The 21,279-nt window shown below is 30.8% G+C and overlaps 1 protein-coding gene across 5 annotated transcripts in view; it reads left to right on the forward strand.

The window, feature by feature from the left end:
- The window catches only part of LOC130901933 (class A basic helix-loop-helix protein 15-like), a 163,192-nt gene that overhangs the window by 108,211 nt on the left and 33,702 nt on the right, over positions 1-21,279 (forward strand). The window contains exon 1 of one of the 5 annotated variants that reach the window (XM_057813638.1): positions 1,608-2,017. The exons of the other annotated variants lie outside the window; for them this stretch is intronic. The gene's annotated coding sequence lies outside the window, so the exon portion shown is untranslated. Of the gene's footprint in view, positions 1-1,607; positions 2,018-21,279 lie in introns of those variants that run through there. 5 annotated transcript variants of the gene reach the window in all.

Below are 21,279 nucleotides of genomic sequence, written 5' to 3' on the forward strand. Positions count from 1 at the left end.
ATTATCGAATGATGTAGTACTCATTCTGTAATATCTGAAAAACTTTTTACTGTATTTTTATGTAAATTGATCCCAAGGCCGTAAATGGATGAATCCAATGTTCATGACATCTTTTGATACATATGTTACGTCGCCGCCGTTGTATCAGGGTAATCAAAATTTTTCTGTTATCCATTTTAGACGTCCGTCTCAGTCGGGAATCATGTCGAACTGACGAAATTTTATTCGCAGTGCGTATTAAAAGCCACTCCGGCGACGGAATATAAATCGCGAGGAGAATAAAATTCACGCGGTGAAAAATTGCAGCGTGTACTAGGCCTAAGCTCGCCAAAACTATGCGCGTTAATACATTGAAGATGGCTGCTATGGCTGTTGTGGAAATTTTTTAACCGACAATAGCCCGGAAATGATCAATAAAATACTGTTCGACTTACTCGATATGCTTTATAATATTATATTTTTTCCTTTCTAACATAATAGTAATTAGCTCACTACGCTGAGTTAATAGACAATGGAAGTTAAAGATCTAAAAACCTCGTTAAATTCAATACTCTGGTTGCGTAATGTGTTCTGTGCAAAGAAGCGGAAAATAGTAATGGGAGGAACTATGAAAAAAACATTTTAATTAATATTAGGAGACAATGCTGCCAAATCCGTTGATTGGAATTGACAATGTTTTTCTTGTTATATAACAAGAGGTCAAATTCCTCAATCAATATATGTGAAATAGAAAAAAATATACCGTTGAAAATAAGTGAGTATGGAAAATATCATAGTTTTCACAAATCAAGTTATGATTGACGCCGTCAGATGCCACAATACTTAAAAATTTATACTACTACTTACTCTCTCTTATTTCAAATATATATATATATATATATATATATATATATATATATATATATATATATATATATATATATATGGATATAAACATTGATTCAGTTTATATGGTTTACCTTAAGGTCCCCGTTCATAAATTGTGTATAGCTTTCACTTGAGAAACAGTCAATGAATAACTTTGCCTAACTTGTATGAATCCGTGGACACATTTGATATGAAAGAAAACGTAAAATCAGATAAATTTCCTTAAAGGTCCAATGGAGAGCTGAAGACAGATTTATGAATATGTGGCTGGAAACTACCGACATGTAACATACCAAGTACTCAGAGAAAGTCTGATCCGACTCGAAATCAATCAGCTGAAGTTGATCATCGGATCAATGTTTAATGGTTAATGTCCAAGGTACATAGGAGAGAAGTTAACCACATTGTTCAACTGTGATTTTTACCAGAGAATTTGAGAGGATATCCTAGAAAGGACAGTAGTTTCTATAATCTATAATTTAACCTTTAAATTGTCCCTCCCATAGTGCCAGGGTACATTGGCTAAATTACAAAGTTCAATCAGAATCTAAAACCGACTTACAATTTTATTCATATAAGTGAAATTTCAATATAAAATATTAATTAGGTGATAAATTCGGTTTAATTCATTCATTTTATCTGAAACCGAAATATTTTTGGAATTATCTTATCTGAATGGGCTTGTTGAGATTAACCTATGCGTTTTAAAAATAATTCACAAATTTCAGCGAATTGTAAACTGCCGCTTGCAACAATGGTATTTCTCCCTATTAACATTTCATTGAATATTCTATTTTACAATATCTAGATCTTTTTTTAATCCTATATAGATAAAATTATTATGGTACGAGTTCATGAGTGCAGGCAAATAATACGCTGTGTATCGTCAATAACAAATTTCGTGGTTACCGTGATTACTTGGTAATATTACATCAATGGGTTTTATATTTACACTAACACTATGTAGATAATAGTGTTGTTGAAACAGACAACTTATAAACAGTGATGAGTGGATGGACAGTACCGTTGAAATTAGGTAACCACGTAATTCCGTTCACATGAAAACGAGAAAAATTTTTTTTGTTATTATCCAACAGAGAAGTGCTCTCAGTTAATATATACATTTTTTTATGGTGACCACAATTGTTGGGTGAGTTATTAATATAATCTAATCAGAGGCATACATGGAAATTGTTGATCAATAACGTCAGTAAACATAAAACATATATACAAAATAGTATATTATTTCTATAAGTTTTATTGAAAGATATTTTTTCTACACAATACGTATGAATTGTAAAAAATTAAAAGAATTATTTTATTTTTATAAATAAATCTTCAAGTTGTTGATTAGATAAATGTCAGCTATATTTGACAATTGAGTTGAATCAATAACTTGAAATAATTAAATATTGTGGGATAATTATTTCACACATCAATTTCTATATATTATATTTTAAGTTATGATAAATCACTATTTTAATTACTTACTATAATAATTATAAAAATATAGATACTTAAAATTAATTACGAACCAAATTAAGGTAACTCTATACAAACCTATTGACCGAAAGCTAACACACCATTTTGATTAATGAATATTTTGAAATCAAGTAAATACCTAATTATTATAAATTTTGTTTTGAAAAAGACATGGAGAAATGAACTGTCTACTCCATGCTAAAAAGCGTACTCAACATAAATAATGGCTGACGGGTTGTTTCATTCGTCTATGGTTTTTTGAACTGTAAAAATTATTTATTACCCTTAAATGGCACTCCACTATTATTTTTTGTAAGCGTAATTGATGGTTGCGTTTCAGCATAAAATAGCTTATTATAATTAAACTTTGGTGCAAAATCCGTGTAGGGTGGGGAATCGTTGATAATCAATAACAATTATCAAATAACTATAATTTATTATTCAACTTAATAAATATCATGGTAAAATTAACACACAAAGAGTGAGAAAAATCAAAAGTTTTGGTAGATTATATTTTAAATTTGAAATTTCTATGAAACGCGACGTTCGGAAACTGTGATCTAAATCTCGTTCTGAGTAGGATCCGCAATCAGCTGTAAGTGATCTACCCGAACTTGGTTATAGTTTCCGAAAAGTCTTATAGAGAATAAACTTTATAATTGACAAATGAACTATACTTTACCAAACTTTGAAAAAATGGGTTTTTATCGATTCGTAGTTATAATTTCAATAAATAACAATTGATATAGTAAGAATAAAATAAGAACTCTAGACAGCATGGATAAACTTTTCCTTGGGTACTCCCTTTGTAATCCACTTGGAATCAGGGAGGATCTACAGATGCAGAAAATCCTTCGAGCATCACTATTTTTAACATCCTTCCTCTCGTTCAAATTCCGTGTGCTAAAAGGAATTTAACAGTTACGGTGGAGGTTATTGTACCTTTTACCTCTATTCCACAGAATCTGCCTGTAAAAATGTGAGCCTATAATAAGGCTTACTAGAAATTTCACTTCCTCCATACTAGCCTGCACTCTTTCCACCGCTGTCTAATTTTTGTCTCAGCTATGAAGGTTTTGGCTTGTCTGCAGCTGTGTGACTCATGGAGTTTTAGTAGCCATGAGTCACTTCCACGTAAAGCGTCGCGCTTTTTGCGATCGCACGTTTGACAAAGCGATTGTCCCGTTCATAATATGGATTAAGACAATGAAGTTCCATTGGAACTTTAATTAGGGTTAAGTTAAGGGTTAAGCGTTTTGAAGAGACCGGTTCCACGTTTAAACCACCAGCAAAAGGTCATCCAAGAACGTCTAGGACCACAGTAAATCAGTACGAGAAAATCCGCATGTGTATACTCGGAAGCGATCGGTGGCTTTGAGCTTGTCTCGACGAAATTTACAGCGAATTTTGGATCTTAAATTGCGTCCTTTTAAGCTCCAGTTATCAAAGGAATTAAAAGATACCGACTTTAGAGCAAGGTTGGCATTTACTGAAGAGATATTTACCGAAAGTAACGTTATGGGCAGCAATCTCAAGCAAAAGAATTATTGGCCCCTCTCTTAACATCGACCGCTATGTTGTGATGTTAGAGGAATTTTTGACTACAGAACTTGCGAGATCAAGAATAGCGAATACGAAAACTTGGTTCCAACAAGACGGAGCGACCTGTCACACATCAAATAACTCTATGGCGGTTGTGAGAGAGATGTTTCCTGCAAGACTAATTTCCAAAAGAGGTGATATCCCTTGGCCCCCACGTAGCCCTGACTTAACGCCTCTTGATGTTTAAGCGGGGACATCTCAAACATAAAGTCTACATGTAGAATGTACATGTACTGTTTAAAGATATGATTCCAATATTTTGTCTCGACCTACCGTTTGCCAATTTTTTATTCCGAGACTTCGAGGATCCTATATTACACGTTTTCATCTCTTACCTTCTAGTTTTGAGCCAAGGATGGTACATTAGAAGGTGAGCATTAAGTTTCCATCACTCTTTTGAAGCTCTCATCCATAAGACAATGACAAGGCGGGAGGGATGAGTACTCTGTAAAATTGACACTAAATTTGTTTCGATAATTTTGAACGAAGATGTCTACGTAAGCAATAACAGCATCGTTTTCAATGCCAATTGGTCAATTGGCCAATCTCTAGTGTGCTTCCAAGTGCGTTTCGGAATAATCTTGCAGAAGCTGTATAATGTTTCATGCGCCCACGTCTGTACGTTTACCTCTACTACGATATTCGGTTCATCAAACATTCATGCCATCTCAAAATTATCTCGAAGATTATTCGAAGGCGAGCAGAAAGTTTCCATTACTCTTTTTAAGCATCTAGAACTTTAATAAATAACACAATGCTGGAAGGTAGAGTGTTTTGTAAATTTGACACTAAATTTGTTTCGAAAATAATTTTTAACGAAGATATCTAAATACGCCATAATAGCATCTGTTTCTCGTCGTCGAAGAAGTAAATATATTCTAGGTTAAAAAATTTCTTAGCAAGTTAATGTTTTAAACTACAAAGTCAGTTTACTAATTTCTGAATCAAATCTTGTTTACTGAACTTTTCTATTATTTACCAAGACTTCATTATCTCATTGTTGATACATTCATTCAACATAAACGTTTTGTTTGGTAGATGAACTTTTACGCAAGCTCAAAAATGATGGTATCAACTTATACATAATTCACTTGAACCTACAAAATATTTTCATAATTGCCAAAATTGAGCTTAAACGTCAAAGGTAATTTTTTATGAAAAAACATTTATATTACGCATGAAAAATATTCCATTCACCAATGTTCTGTTGGATAATATTCATTGTAACGATTTCATTGTAATATGTATTATGCCAAAATATTCAAATAGATATATATGGTTTTAGCAGGAAAGTCTTGTCTGCGATACTAGGATATACTGTATTCACAAGTTCCAGAACAGAGAGTATTCGAAATCTTAGATCTATATAAATAACAAACTATTCTTGACTCTAAACCAAAACCCAATGCGTTATCGATGATATAGAGCGAAATTTTTTTCAGAATTTTATGAAATAGCACAAGCATGCTCATAACTTTCTTCTTCTTTAAAAAGTCATATCATCTGATCAGTTTTGATTTATGCTTTTGGCTAACTGGCTCTAAATCGAAATATTGAATTCCGTCCCATTACATCATATTTAAATTTAATTTATTTCGGCTTCAGAAATATTTGTATCGTAATATTTGAATGTATCTATTTCATTTTTTATTCTTATGTAATGCTGTTTCTTGTTTCTAATAGTATTAATTGCTTTATAATGAAATTTCCAAAAATTTTCTTATATACGAGGTCTGTTTTATCCTCAACTTCCAATGGTCTATAAAAAATAGACAGGTGAATATATAAGAGTTTTTATTGCCAAAGGTAAGGTAAAATACAGTTTATTTCTCTTTAACGATCAAGTTATTTGATCACTACTTCAGTTCGGGGACTATATGGTGAATATTCGAAAATGTCTCATTGAAATTGCTGAAGGAGTCGCTGGGTTGCACGAACGCTTTGGGAACGGAAATTTTCGTACATCAAAACAATTCCAGAATTTAGCACGCATTTTTGTTCGTTTTCATTAGCTCTCCGTAGGTCTCGCTAAGTATTATAATATGAATCTGCATTAATTGTTGTTCTAGGCTGAATAAACCCATGGTCCCAAAAAACAGTTTTCATAATCTCGCGACTCTTTATGATTCGTTTGAATTTTGTGGTTTTCGTTAGAAATTTGTATGCATCCATTCTTAGAATCCCTGCTACATTTGAGACATGTCATACATATATAGTTTAAATTTTCGGCACCATTCACGAACAACGCCATTACTCATAGAAGTGTCTCTATACACTCGACACATTCTCCGATGAGTTTCCGCTTCACTGTTCTCTTCTGCCTGCAAGAAATAAATAATAACTAACAATTAACACTAGCCGAGATCCATATTTATGTAACTACAACTCAACGGGAAATAACTTATTGGAAGTTTGAGCAGCGTTTGAGCAGGGAATCCTCGTATTACCATTTTTTGGTGTTAGAATTTCCTTTTATTAAAGATTAATTCTGTTTTCTTTTCAATTATCATTCTTATCATAAACCACAGTTTATTTATGTTCTTTTTGTTGTTCTGCGTTCCTAACGTTCCTAACGAATACCGCATGCATATTCTATTCCATACTCAATATAATTTATCTACTTCGTATTAGATAGGTTAATTCAAGTTGTGCACTCTTATAGGAGCATATATTTTTGAGTTATATTTAATTTTCAAGCACATATGAAGGTCGTTATATTCAGATAATTCAAAAAGAAATTTCAATACACTACTCGTACATATCTATCTCGGTTAATCTCATTTCATTCAATTCAGATTAAACGATTTTGATGAGAAAAGACAAGGTGTCTCTCCGAATTTAAAAACTAAACATTTATCGATCACATGTTTTTCTCTATCTTTGTCACTTGCCTCTTGAAAAAGCATATTCTGTAGTTATCTAAGTTGTTTCATTTATCGAAATTTGATGAAAATATATTTAGTTCTTTGGAAATAATACTTTAATGACGTATTTTATTTCAAATTAATAATTTGTTGGACCTTGTAGAGTTACTTTCCTATGAACTAAGTGAACTCTACACAAGGCTATGTAGTGAAATATTGTATGGAAATGATCAGTAGTAGATATTCGAAGTTGACAAAATGTAATGGAATAGTAGCTTATGACTTTAGATATTTCGAGAGGGACAGATCTTAAATCACTTTATTCCTAAGAGTACTCATTTCTTTAAACGGCGTATCCCTAGAAAATTCAGTGTTGTCTCCTCGGATACATTCAGTAGAGCTCAGTATAACTGTATGAAGTAAATTGATCTAATTACTAGTGATTTTTGAAAGAAGGTGCATATTTTCGAATCCACCATCAATATTATGAAAAATACATATAAACTTATGCAGTCCGCTATAAAAACAAACGATATATTCTTGAAAGTTATCGCTTTTAAAAGTGTGAACCACCATGTCTCTGTAACATTATCTAAGGCAATTATTAACAAAAGTAGGCAAGTTTATACGTATTAGTAACAAATATTAGTAAAAATAATGAAGTATATGTGCTTAATGCACGCTGTTCAGCTAATAGATAGTGATAAGTTGGATTGTGAATGTATAATACGAGGTCTGGCTTTTAAATAGTATGAGTATAGTATGAGTAGTAGGAGTATATTGAAGGGGAGAATTCGAATGCAGAATATTTTTTTATAAAAAAACTCTTTTTAGTAATCATTCTCGTTATTTAATAGCCAGACCTCGTATATCTGAAGTATGATAGGCTGCACATCCCCTGTTAATTCATAGAAGATTCATAAGAATTTAGGTGAACTTCCATATTATACTCCAATCATTCACATAACCCTTTCCAAACTGTTTAACATTTACCTCTAACAAACATTACTATAGAGGTTTCTAATTTATATTTATTATTTTTATTAGTGTCAATGGGTTTGTTATAAAAACCATCATCAAAAATTAGTAAAATATCAAGATAACAATACATTTTGAAATGATTTCTTATCTAGATTCGCATTTTATCTTTATGAGAGTGGTACTTTTGTCATATTTGTCACTAGCAGAAATTTATATGAAATTTACTTGTTTACAAACTAACTTCTTTCTTTGACCGTGGAAATCACTTTGCCTCGTTGTGAATTGATCCACAATCTCGTAACACAATTTAGCTTTGAAAAAAATATATAGAATCCTGTACTCCTGCTTCAGAAAAATAAAAAGAAAAATAACTTCATAATAAACAATAATAGCACACAAAGAAGCTTTCTCATTTCTATTAAAAATACAAATTCTGCAATAAATTTAATATTCGCGGGTCGTTATTAAATTTGAAGTTAGTTTTTAGTGAACAACAAACAAAACATTTTGGATTTTTTTAGAGCAAGCGTGGAGCTCTTGTACAGCCTATTAACGGTACTGATTCGTTCGAGGAACTTTGGCTAGATGCTTCGGCAAGCATCAATAACAGCAATAACGAAACAGACTGGTCATTTTTATATGGAATACGAGAATACTTATTACCGGGTACCATAGTTTGGATAGAACAATTCATCTTGTTCTGTTTCTACTGCTAACGAAATTATTCAATTTAAAAAGCGACTTGACTAAAGAATCAAGAAAATAATATAAAAAAATTGATTATTAATATAAAAATGTTGATTCTGTAAATGAAACAAATCAAAACCAACAGGAATTATTCTGAGTAAACAAGCAAATCATATGTTCACAGTTAATTTGTTTTACTTACAATCGTGATCTTGTTATTATTACCTTTTTTGGTTTCGTCACTAAAATTTTCTGCTCCACTTGATTCGATCTACTAGGAGTGGCCAATTGGCATTGTGAATGAAATTCTTATCCAAAATTAACTCATTTTTTCCGTTAAATTGTGGTAGTACCCTTGATGTCATACCTAATAAGAGCTTGTCGTGTTTTTAAAAAGCTACTGTTAAAGTAAAAGGTCGTCGTATCAGTTTTTTTTTAAATTCGTAGTGAGAATATCAGTCAACAAAAAATATGCTCAAATTAATTTCACAAGAATTTCAAAGATGAATGACAATCAATTTCTAATATTTAGGTTCCAACTTTCACTCTAATTAAACTTCTTATTAGATAATTTTTTATTCGAGATAAACTCCTCCTTGTAAAAAAACATACATAATTGTACAATTTCAAGAATCTGACTGAAACCCATTAAAACATTTCCTGCATATTCTACTTTACCCTAAATAATAGTTTGGCAATAGTTTACCAAAAGTAATAGAAACGCATCTCAGAATTATTGTTCAATTCAATTTCAATAAACTCGAATTCATACAATATTGATCATGAGCGACATGTTTTAAACATCAACAGAATCATTTCTTTTGAAACTATAACGAGATTTGGCAGCAAGCAAGCAACTCCGTTCTTGTATAAACTTACCACAGATTAAATCCACAATTTATGTCCAACTCATATTAATTATGAGGAGAATTGTCTCTTGTTACAAAAAAGTTTATCAAATAAAAAATGAAAATAACATATATGAGACCCAAGCTGAAGACAACGTCTATTTTATAGAAAGGAAAACTCGAAAGATCAGATCCGTGTTATTATTACAAACTCAAATAGGTATTAAATATCCAATTTGATTAGGAGATAAAAAATGTTAAATAATTGGATTACTTTCCTTTTGATGAGAAATTTCACTTTTATATTGATCAAATATTGAATTCTATTATTTTCAGTCCAATTGATACAAACAATTTATCTTTGAAACTGATTTTTTTCAATAGAATTATTAAAAAAATTATATCAGCTTCCCTTTTCAAAGTAAATAAACCCAAATAAATTCCCTCAATAACTATCAAATGTTCATTTTGCTTTGTTCAATATGAGATTCCATAACTTTTGAACAACGTTGTAATTAAGAAAACTATTATCCGACCCTACAATGGAAGTTAATTTAGTTAATATGTCTTATCTTTGTTTGAACAATCTTCTTCCCATCTTAATTTGTTGCCTCGGAACCAAATCACACTCCAAATTTCAGGTTAACGTCCGAATGGTCTATGGTTATACATACAAAGTTCATATGACTTTGGAAGCAGGTTTTAATCAACTGAATGATTATTAAAAGCATTATTTATTTACCGATAAGAGCAAAATAACTGTATTAGATATTCAAATCAAGTTATAATTCTATTTTTATGATCCATTTGTCAAGCTCCTAAATAATTATTTGTTATGTATAACAATAGTAAGATTAATTGAGATAATAATAATACTTAAGATAAAAACTTCATTCAGGATGATCTTTATATTTGAGATAATCGGGACAATAGGGTGAATCAATATTATCAAGATAAATCAGGATGAAGATAAGAAAAATAATTAGATAAGAAGTAAAAGATGGTTTCGTTTTGTGATGTTTTGATATTTGTTAGGTTAGTTGATAAAGTCTAATGAAACTTGCGTAAAACACAAGCTAACCACCGTAGCGGTACATCCCAAAAGTAGACAAAGAAGAATTCACAGAAATCTGTGTTTCTGGAAACTTTAACGTAATTTATGACTTTGGATTAATGGAAGTACGGACTTGACAGAAATGTGACTACTTATAATAGTCCAATGCAGCGCGACCTTAGGGAGTGGCGAACACAGCAAGTGTCCGGGCCCCTCTCTTGCAGGGGTCTTACGCAAAAACCCAAGCAAATTTAAAAAAATATCAATTTGTTCAATTATATTTTTTTATTTGGAACTTGATTGAAATAAAATTAGTTAAATAAATAATCCATTCATTTAAAACATAATTAAAAGGATTATTATATAGTATTGAAAATCGGTTTTTTTAATTGAATAGCATTCGGATCAGCTCGGAACTCTACACATATAATGCTTATAAGTAGTCAAGCGTTCGCAGAACAAAATATAGTTGTTGTAGACCGTTTTCTGAGTTAGAAAAATTTGAGGATTTATAGAATAATTAGAAAGTTAACGTGATTTGGGATTTGAGCTAGTGTAAATCTATAATTATTACTGATTTGATTCCTTTATGTAGGTATTACAGTTACAACTAATATTTCCATTGAATCTAGTGAGTTGAAAATATCTAATATATTTATACTCTTTTAAATATCGAAACAGAAAAAAAATAATAGTTTAGAATTATTTTTACCAACGATGGACTGAGCTCTTCATTCAAGACTTAATCCGAAGATTTAACGAAGGGAAAAATAAAAATTAGGACTATCTGAACAAAAATATAGTGAAATAGAGTTCATTGAATACTTTAAGAGTAAATCGTCAGTTGCAATTGAAATAGCAGTGAAAGACTTAGACAATCACAATATTTCTTTCACCAAAGTGGTGAGTTTTGTTAATTGAGTGATATACTGTGATATTTATATGATTTGCTGGACATAAATCAACATCCTATAGAGATTTGATTTTTTATAGCAGTATGCTCTGATCATATTCCGAACTTTGGTGCACTACGACAATACTTGACTATAATCTATTACAAGCACGGACCCAACGATTGTAGCTGGAACACCACCTTTAATACAGTAAACTGTCCTTCTCCACTACCGACTAAATACTTTAACCTGATGGAGCACGATACACGATCTAAAATTTGTGTTGATATGCGCGGATCCATATATATCCCAAAATTTAATAATAATATTTCTGCTTGTCTTGAACTATAACTGAACAAGTTCAATTTGTTATTCGAACGTAAAACTTTTTATTTATAACTTAAATATGATATTGTTGGAACGCAATTTTTATATAGCGCATGTTACGAGGTTACAGACAGTAATATTAAGGTGGAAAGCCACCAAACAGAGAAAACCGCAACTATGTCGTTTTGAAAATAAGAAACTTTCCGGAGATTTCTTTTCGCCGGCGACTGCTTTCGTCAACAATGGAATGTCCCGGCCGGCGGAAAGATCAAATAGTTTCGATGTTTTGTCTGTATTTGAGTGAACAAGCGACATCTTAAAAGAGGCAACACTGTGAATATTCAGTATTACTTTGATTTTCTATATGCTCTACCTGAATTTATGTATTCAATTACAGTGCTAAGTACTCAAATAGTAAAGTTATACTATGTAGTCCATTTGGATTATTCTATACCCTATACCTAGAATAAATCAGGGTTATCGACAGTGGGCAAGTTTTTTATTATTATTTCAAAAACTATTCGTCGTGTGGAAACTAAAAAATAATATCAAATAAAAAACACGCAATTCGAACTAGTTTTAGTCTGTTTGATTGAAATCAAGTTTCGAGTGGAAAAAGACAAGTTTTTGTTTCTATTTTCTTTCAAAACATCAAAACTAGTCGCAAGTCCGTTTGGATGGAAACCTACCTTTAGGAATACGACGAAAGGGAAAATTGAAAGACATGGAGCACTATATAACCAACAAGATAATAAAAAATTGTAAACTCAGTAATATGATGAAGGATAAATTATACTACAAAATTGTCTAATATTAAAATAGCGGGTTCAATCAGGAGAAATTATTATTTTCGGCCAGCAACCTTTCTGAATACATTTATTGTATAGTATGAATAAAAGCTTAATTAAACTCGCTAAAAGGATGATGAGAACAATACATATAAAAGTTTTGTTCATTATACTGTATAGTATATATTAAGACAAGTGAAATTTGCAATTATCGCATGAACATTAATATAACGAATTCTACTAAAACACGAGCAAAAAATACGATATGATATGAGATAGCGTTTTAACAGTAATTAAGTTTTATAAAAACCCATTTAAACACTTTTAAAAAAACTGAATAAAATACATTTATATATAATACATATTATATTACAGGTATTTAACAAAAGATGTGACCGAAATCATTTATTAGCTAAAAACATTGAAAAATTTCTTTCAAATGCGCCGAAACTAATAAATATTCTGAATAATAGACGATGAGAATGACGAAGTTATACTGATACTTAGATACTGTACAAGCTAAGCAATGGTTTCAAGAATGTTATTCGGACTCTGCTCTATCGGGAAGATCCATTGGTTATCAGTTTGCTAAATTTAGACGTGGTCGTACATACATCGATTATGGGGAACGTTCTAGTCATACAATTGAGGTGGTTACTCCAGAAAACATCAAAAACAGTCCACAAATTGGTAATATCTAATCACAAATTGAAATTGCGTGAGATAGCTGAGGCTGTAAAAATATAAGAAGGCAGTGTGTTTACAATTATGTATGATTATTTGACCAGGACCAAGTTCAAAGAGAAACAATCGATAGCGAATACTACATAGAATTGTCGAAGAAGAAAACACTATTTCACCAAAACAATGTACCGATTCACAAATCGATGGCAACGGTGGTTAAATTGAACAATTTGCTTCCTCATCCACCGTATTGTTCAAACCTGGCCTCCAGTGATTACTGGCTATTCGCTGATTCAAAAAAAATTCTAACCGGTAAGAAATTCAGCTTAAATGAAAAAGCAATTGTTGAAACTGAAGTGTATTTTGAGACAAAAGAAGAAGATTGATGAATAAAAACGTGTGTCGGCAAAAAATCAGTCAGATGGTCACACGGCGTATTGAGTAATACGTTATATGTACAGAAATTTAGAGGAAATACTTTTTTCTAATAATTATCTGAAAAAATCGTATAATATGAACATTGATCAAATTGAAATGATCGATAAGTGGTTGTAAGAAAAAATAATAAGAGATTGATTGTAATTATTAAAAATTAAAGAGTTAATGAATAGTTAGTTATACCATAAAGTATGAGCGTTTCAACTTTTATCCGACTATTCCCGAACTGTCTGTATTTATACATCAAACGCCCATACTTTATGGTATAAGTTACTATGTTCATGTTGAAATCAAATTTATTTCTGTCTCTAATGAGATTAGATCTACTAACTATAGAATTGTAAGCCGCATTCACGAACCATTGAATTATCGAATGTAATTTAGATTTGAAACCTCACTTGTCTGAGGGCTCAGATAAATGATTAATTTTACAAAATAATTTACAAAATAAAATCACAGGATTTGAAACCAGACTAATTCAGTTAAGAATATTATTATAGAATAACGGATATACAAAATAGAATATTCTGTTTCAAGTGAAATAGGATTTTTCTACCAATTTTTACTGTATCATGTATTACCCCAAAGATAAGAAAGTACACAGCATTTCAAGTCAATAAGTTCATTGAAAGTTTGAGAAAATTTCATCAAACCAAATAAACTAACAGAGTAAGTCGAATCAAATGTGGTGATAATTCATGGTCAATTTATCTTAATACAAATTATATTTCAAATAATCACGAAATTATATTCTTTTCGAATAATTTTTATTCTGCAATTCTTGAAAGGTTATATGTTACATCTACTGCTGCATAGTAGTACTGAATTTCATAGAAGTTTCTACAATAATATGTTCAATTAATCAATAACCATCGATTTGTAATGTCAAATTTTGCCGTTCTCAATGGGCCTAATATTTTGCGCATTGCAATTGTTCCATATATCTTGTTTAAAAAAACCAATAGTAAATTTTTGTCATATGTTGTCAAACAACTCATTAGTTTTTGTATTTGATAATTTCGATGGATTGCATGACCGTTCTTCGACAAAGAACAAAAAACCACTTTTCTAACTTATGTCACTTTGCATCATATCTTCCATAACATGGCGCTTTTATCGAAATCGGAATTTTGCGAGTTCACAATTTGGAGAGGGACTTAATTCGTTGACCCATTAAACTCTGTATCTCTCCAGAACAATGTTACATCGTTTCGTTCATAATCTCTAATTCAAATTGACATTAAAGCCATCCAGAAATACTAGTTTTGCTCTTTTAAGTATGTAGTGATGATTTTTCTCGGCATAATTATTCAATAAACTCTTAACGATACTGAAATATACACATCCAATAATGGAAGAAGTAATTTTATGTGCTAACTTTGTGATGCTGTTTACATTGAAACAAAGTCAAATACAAAAAAAGAGAATTCTTATACACAATTTGATTAAAACTTTAAATTCTATATTATAACTTTCAATGTAACTGAGAATAAAAAACTTTGATTATGAAAAACAAATTTTCCTCCGATACTCATGTGGTAGGTAATCTATTGATTGATAAGATTCCAATGTCAATCTATATTTTGACAAGTACTGATGTTAGGTCGAAGCGTCAAGGGTATTATCTATCAAACAAGCTATTAATAATTGGAAGAGACCTATATCAAGATCATCTTTCAAATATACTTAAAGACTATCAAGGTACAGTGATGAAATACATCATCATGGATATTTGTCCAGATTTCTATTGCAGTTTTTAGTACATATCAAGCAATCATAATAAAATTGCTATAGATTTGTTAGCTCACCTATTCTAAGGACATCAATGGAAATATTTTTCTACCAATTTTTGCAACAAACCTATTCGTTTCAATCGATGTACTATTATAGTCAAGATTATTTTCTTCCTAAGTATCAGATAATGATTAAATATATTTACAACAATATAAGTGTCTTCAATTTCCATTTTAATAAATAAAAACATTTGATGAGTAGTTCTCAAGTAGTAATTAACTAAAAATTGTCACATAAACAATTCTGAATGTTGATTAAAAGAAGAAACGTTAATTATAATTCCATTCTTGAGAACTGAGACGAGTTACCACTGATTTTATCGTCTGATATTTGTTCCACTGTTAGTATTTACTTTCTAAGTGAAAGATATATTCAACTAGAACAAAATTATGTATAACTTTCACAATATGAGACCAGGACCTGCTGCAACAGACTTACGTAACATCGACTTTTCATTTTGTACAGCAAAATATGCCTTGCTTACTTCCCTCTGTGTTAGGCAGTGGCCGCGCAGATATATTAAATAAATCTTTTGAATAGTTCCGTACTTTCATAAATATTAAATAATAATTGGTTTCAATTTCCAATTTTTTACACATAGTAATGTAAGAAATGTTAAGCAATTGATAAATTCCTTCATATTCTTATTTCTTAGTCCTTTTGATATATTAATGCATCTAAATGTTCTTGATTTTAGGTCTCTTTTGTTTTAAATTTAGTTTTTTTGATAGTTTTTAAAAGAAAGATCAATTTTGACGTTTCGACCTTTCTTTAAGTCTTTATCAAAATATGAAATTGACACTGACAATTTGCTTATTTGATTTATAATTTCACCATGAATATCAAAATAAGGATAAAATCAACTTAGAACTTTGTACCAATAAGAAAAATTAATTTTTTCTTTGGTTCCCACATCTCAAATATATAGCGGTAATCAATTAAATCTATTAGAATTTACAAAATAGAGCTATAAATTTCACTTAAATTATTTAGATCTTTTTTATATAATAAGCAAATTGTCAGTGTCAATATCATATTTTGATAAAGAAAAGTCGAAACATCAAAATTTATCTCTCCCAAAAATTATCAAAAAAACTAATTTTAAAACAGAAGAGACCTAAAATCAAGAACATTAAGATGCAGTAATTGATAAAGGAACAAAATATTAAGGACAATCATTGTGCATTGAATATTTTTGTCATTATAAAATAATAATTGAAATGAATATGAATATGCAGATAAATTTTTTTCATTGTCACAACAAAATGAAGATTATATGGGTAGTATAATCATAACTTTCCTTATTTGTATTGTAAATAAGCGTCGGTAATCTCGTGCTGGAGTCGATAAGTTGGAAGATCGAATTGTAACAACCCAGTGATGTCGTATTAGTTCATAAGTATAACGTCATTTTGAATACAGTTCACCATCTACAAATAATCTTGATTGAATTAATTTTGTATTCAAAACTAGACAATATTGTTAATGTGTAATTCCACTCAAGTAACAAGTACCATGAGACAATCAAGCTACATGCCAAATGTAGCGGCATTTATCATGATATAAAGATGAATTTCACGTATTAACCGTCATGATCCAAACTGAATGCTTCAGTTTTCGAAAAGATTGAGTGTTTTAGACAAAGTCGATTGCTTCCATGAAACGCGGATGTTCTGACATTGCCATCATAGAGACATATTTAATGGTAAACGTACTCAAAACGAGTTGTCATAAAGTTCAATTTGACATGTTTACAGATACTTGAAATATGAACAGCAGTGTGCCGATCAACTCGCTTCGACTTTTAGTCATGAAGCACCATCTCAAGCCACCGTATTTCGCTGGTTTTCAATCGATGACGTCCAAAATCGGTTGTTGTGCGAGAAAACATCGATTCTGTGCGTAAACTTATACTGCAAGATCGTCATGTTACATAGCGTGAGATTGAGGTATACTTGGGCCTTAGTTCAATCGCATACGTTCAATAGTGCATGAGAATTTGGCTGTCAAAAATATCTGTTCGCGTAGGAGACCGCATAATTTGACAATCGCTTAAAAAAGATCGTCTCGATTGACGCAATGAACCCGAAACTAAACAACAATCTACTGTATGAGACTATCCAGATGAGCCAAATCCAACAAAAATCGCGCACAGAGCACTTCAAATCATATATTCGCCTGTTTTATCTGGTCATTAGAGCAGAGTAGAATGGTCAATTTTGAATGGTATACCAGCATTTGTTTGCCAGAAAATTAGGAAAATCAATCGCAGAAGACGAATCATTCTCCACCATGACAATGGAGCTCTCACACATCAGTTCAAACAAAAACGTTTTTAAACAGTCAAAACATCGAATTTATGAATAATTCGCCGTATAGTCCTTATTTGGCACCCAATGATTCCTACTTATTCTCGCAGATCAAAAATAAATTGGGAGTTCAACGTTTTCCAACTGCTGAAGAAACTTTTAATGCATTCAAATCACATGTTTTAGAGGTACCGCAATCGGAATGGAAAAAATGCTTCTACCATTCATTCAAACACACGCAAAGTATATTAATTTTAATGTAGAGTATGTTGAGAGCTATATCCAATTTGTTTTTATTTTTCTATCCCAAAAATTTAGTAGGAACCCTTGTATAGTCACAAATCTTGAAAGATGAGATATTAACCGAAGCGTTACATGTTACCTCAATGTTATACCGGTTTTACAAAAATTATTCAGCGGTAATAAAATTTTAGATGGTAATTAGAGAAAATTCGAGCAATAAATTATGTTATATCTTATTTAACCTTCCACTTATCAATTATAATCAGTACATAACGAAAAATGTTTATCTAGAAGTAAAATATCAATTTTTGTCTAAATAATTGCATTGATATCTTTATCGCTTAATTCTTTCTTATTGTTTAAAACTCTTTTCGAATGCATCGTTAGTAATTAAAATGTAACTTTGAGTGAATATCTCATACAAACTGTCGAAGTTTCGCCATAAATTGATTTCATAAAATAAATCGGCTGCCACTGTTTACTTTGCTGGTTGATTGAGAGCAAGGAGAAAGCTTGTGGTTTCGTCGATTTTTTGCGGTTTTTTACTTATTGAAAAACAATATCACGATCTGATATATGTAACTCTATAACTACCATTATACGGAACGGATATAGTTTAACGGTTCATTTTCTTGGTAACGATTATATTGGAACCAAATGCAAATAATGTTACGTAATTGTGATTCCAATGATGCCATGTTGTTAATTGTAATCGCAAGAATAGACAAGTAAAGATGTTTTTTAAATATTAATGCACGTAGATATTTATAAGAAATAACACAACCTTGACTTTTTTATTACCTAGACATTATCTGGAACCACGGAAATACTTTTTTAAACTCAGTGTAATTTATTTCATTCAAACAGAGTGGTTCTTAAATTACGCTTTACTATTTGTACTTTCAGTTTAAAGCTTTATAATAACTTTTTTCGTGAAAAATATTACGGGATAATATCAATTTTGACAAACTAATATAACTAACTCTTTTTTTCAAATACTTAATTTCTAAGTATAAAATCTTGAGTAGTTTTGTCAACTGATTTCAGATTTCTTTACATGTTTTTCAATTCTGTGAATGATCCTCAGCAACCTCTTTCATGACTACTCGATAAATGGAAAATTTATTTACTCTAGTTAATTCAGCAATTCTTATTATGATTGCATTATCAGATTGCTGAATACTTTTCTTTTTTAAACATTCGATTATATTTAAAATGACTTGCTATATTTGTTTATCTAAATCTTTATTATTAAATTCATACCAGTCTTTACTCTCACTACACTGTGTAATTTCATTATCTTCTTTCGCCCATGGCCTAAAGAACGCCATATTTCTATTGATTTAAAGAAATTTATGAATTAAATAAATCTCACCAAGCAATGCCAATGTCTGGCAGGAATATTTCGAATAAATTGTGTACAGCTTCGGCCAATAGAAATGCATTTATGTTTACGATTCGATGTTTTCATTAATAAACAGTTGAGATGATAAGTCCACGTGGACTGACGGTTTGTTAGATGTTTACCAAATTTAATACGGGGAGTAAACATAATTTTTCATTTATAAATTTGGAGTGACGTGCGTATTTATGAAATATTGTCCTCTGCAATTGATATTGGAAAAACTATAACAATAGAGCTCATTTTAAGCTTCTAATAAACAAAGCTTTTTTCAAAATTCAAAATTTCCATTATTTCAATTGAATTGAAGTATGTTTGTAAATTTTTGTTTGAAACTCATAATTTTTTGTTTTCTATATAATATGAAAATCGGATACATTGTTCAAAAAATATGTTACGTGGAAACAAAACTTATGCTCTATGTTAGAATTTCTAACCATCTTGTGAATAATACTTTGAATGGCTTGAAAATAAAGTTTGAACTAAATTTATCACTAATTTTAGATAACTATATTTTTATTCTTGTCATAACTCATTTTATTTATAAAATTCTTGAATAAATCCTCGGTACTAATGGTCAAGACATATTGCATGCAGTCTGCTGCATATAAATTGATTCCACTTTCACTAATTATGAAAATATCTGTTACTTTTTCAGTCGGACAGCACGTTCCATTCTGCTTATATAGACACGTCTCGTTAAACAATAATTAAACTCGAGGTACGAACTTTGTAAAAACGTAAAACTAAATAAACGAACTTGGTGTTTAAAAAACTCTTTTGATAATAGACCAGAACTGAAATTCCAAATTTTCATAAACAGAATGCGAAATCGTTAATAATTTATTGAGTTTATTCTATCGAAAAATAAATAATAATACTTAATCAAGTAACAAATTTAATATTTTTTTCCAAAGAAAGGCCTAAACAACATCCAATATTAATGAAAAAAAAATCTTGGCATTGGTACATATTTCTTCTACTCAGTATTCCAACCAAATCTATAAAATGGTTTTAACATTTAAAAAAAAAAAAGTACATGATAATCGTATTCAATTGGTATTTATAATACAAAGTGGATAGTTGCTTCAATTTGTTCATACCTAAATGAAAAGATGATAAAATTTCAATAGCTCAGCAAGTTTGACAGGCGTAGAGTGGATTTACGCGAGGATGGTTTAGCCTTTAGATAAGTAGCAGAATAGTTGTTGTAAGGTATGAAATCAAAAAGACCGTACACGAAGAACGACACCATTTCAAGATCACCATCTTATACCAATGGTTTGAAAGGTATGGGAAGCTAGTTTCTCTCATTTCTAATCACAGAGTTGATCGAGTGACTTGGTGAAAAAAACGGCTGAGCTTGAACCGGAATCATTATCAATAATGATGAATTCAGATTGTATTTCGGCATGTATTATGGCCATAGAAAGATGAAGAAGTGATAGAATGAAGAACAAGATTCGCTAGATATATTTTGGGTGGAAGGAGGAAATTGAATACTGAAGAGGATTCATCGGAATTGGCCCTAATATAAGAGATGCTCCACTGCAAGGTTGATGTTGTGATGATTTGTTTGTGATTGCACTACTTCAGGGTGAAAAAATAAATTGAAACACCCAACCGAGTTTGAAGAAAGAAGTAAAAAGGAAAGCTCTAGTCCAAAAAACGGTTCTCTACAAATTTTGGGGTTATTTTTGTCATTTTTTTAGTTTATTTTTGGTTTTGCGGACCAATGATTTGCAAAGTATGGGAAGCTAGTTACCGCCCATAGTTTGTCTTACCTCTCATTTCTAGGCACAGAAGTGATCGACTGACTGAAGAAATAAGCTGAACTGTGTTAATAACGGAATAGAATACAGTTAGAACAAGTGAAGAGTTCCAAATATTTAGGCCCGACACACAGAGCGATAAAAATCAAGAAGCAGATGTGAATAAAAACATCTTCACGATAACTAAAATTTATATGAAATAACAAAAAACGCCAAAATGCTCGTGTCTAAATGAATATTTCGA

This window comes from Diorhabda carinulata, chromosome X, assembly GCF_026250575.1.
Source record: "Diorhabda carinulata isolate Delta chromosome X, icDioCari1.1, whole genome shotgun sequence".
NCBI classification, from domain to species: Eukaryota; Metazoa; Arthropoda; class Insecta; order Coleoptera; family Chrysomelidae; genus Diorhabda; species Diorhabda carinulata.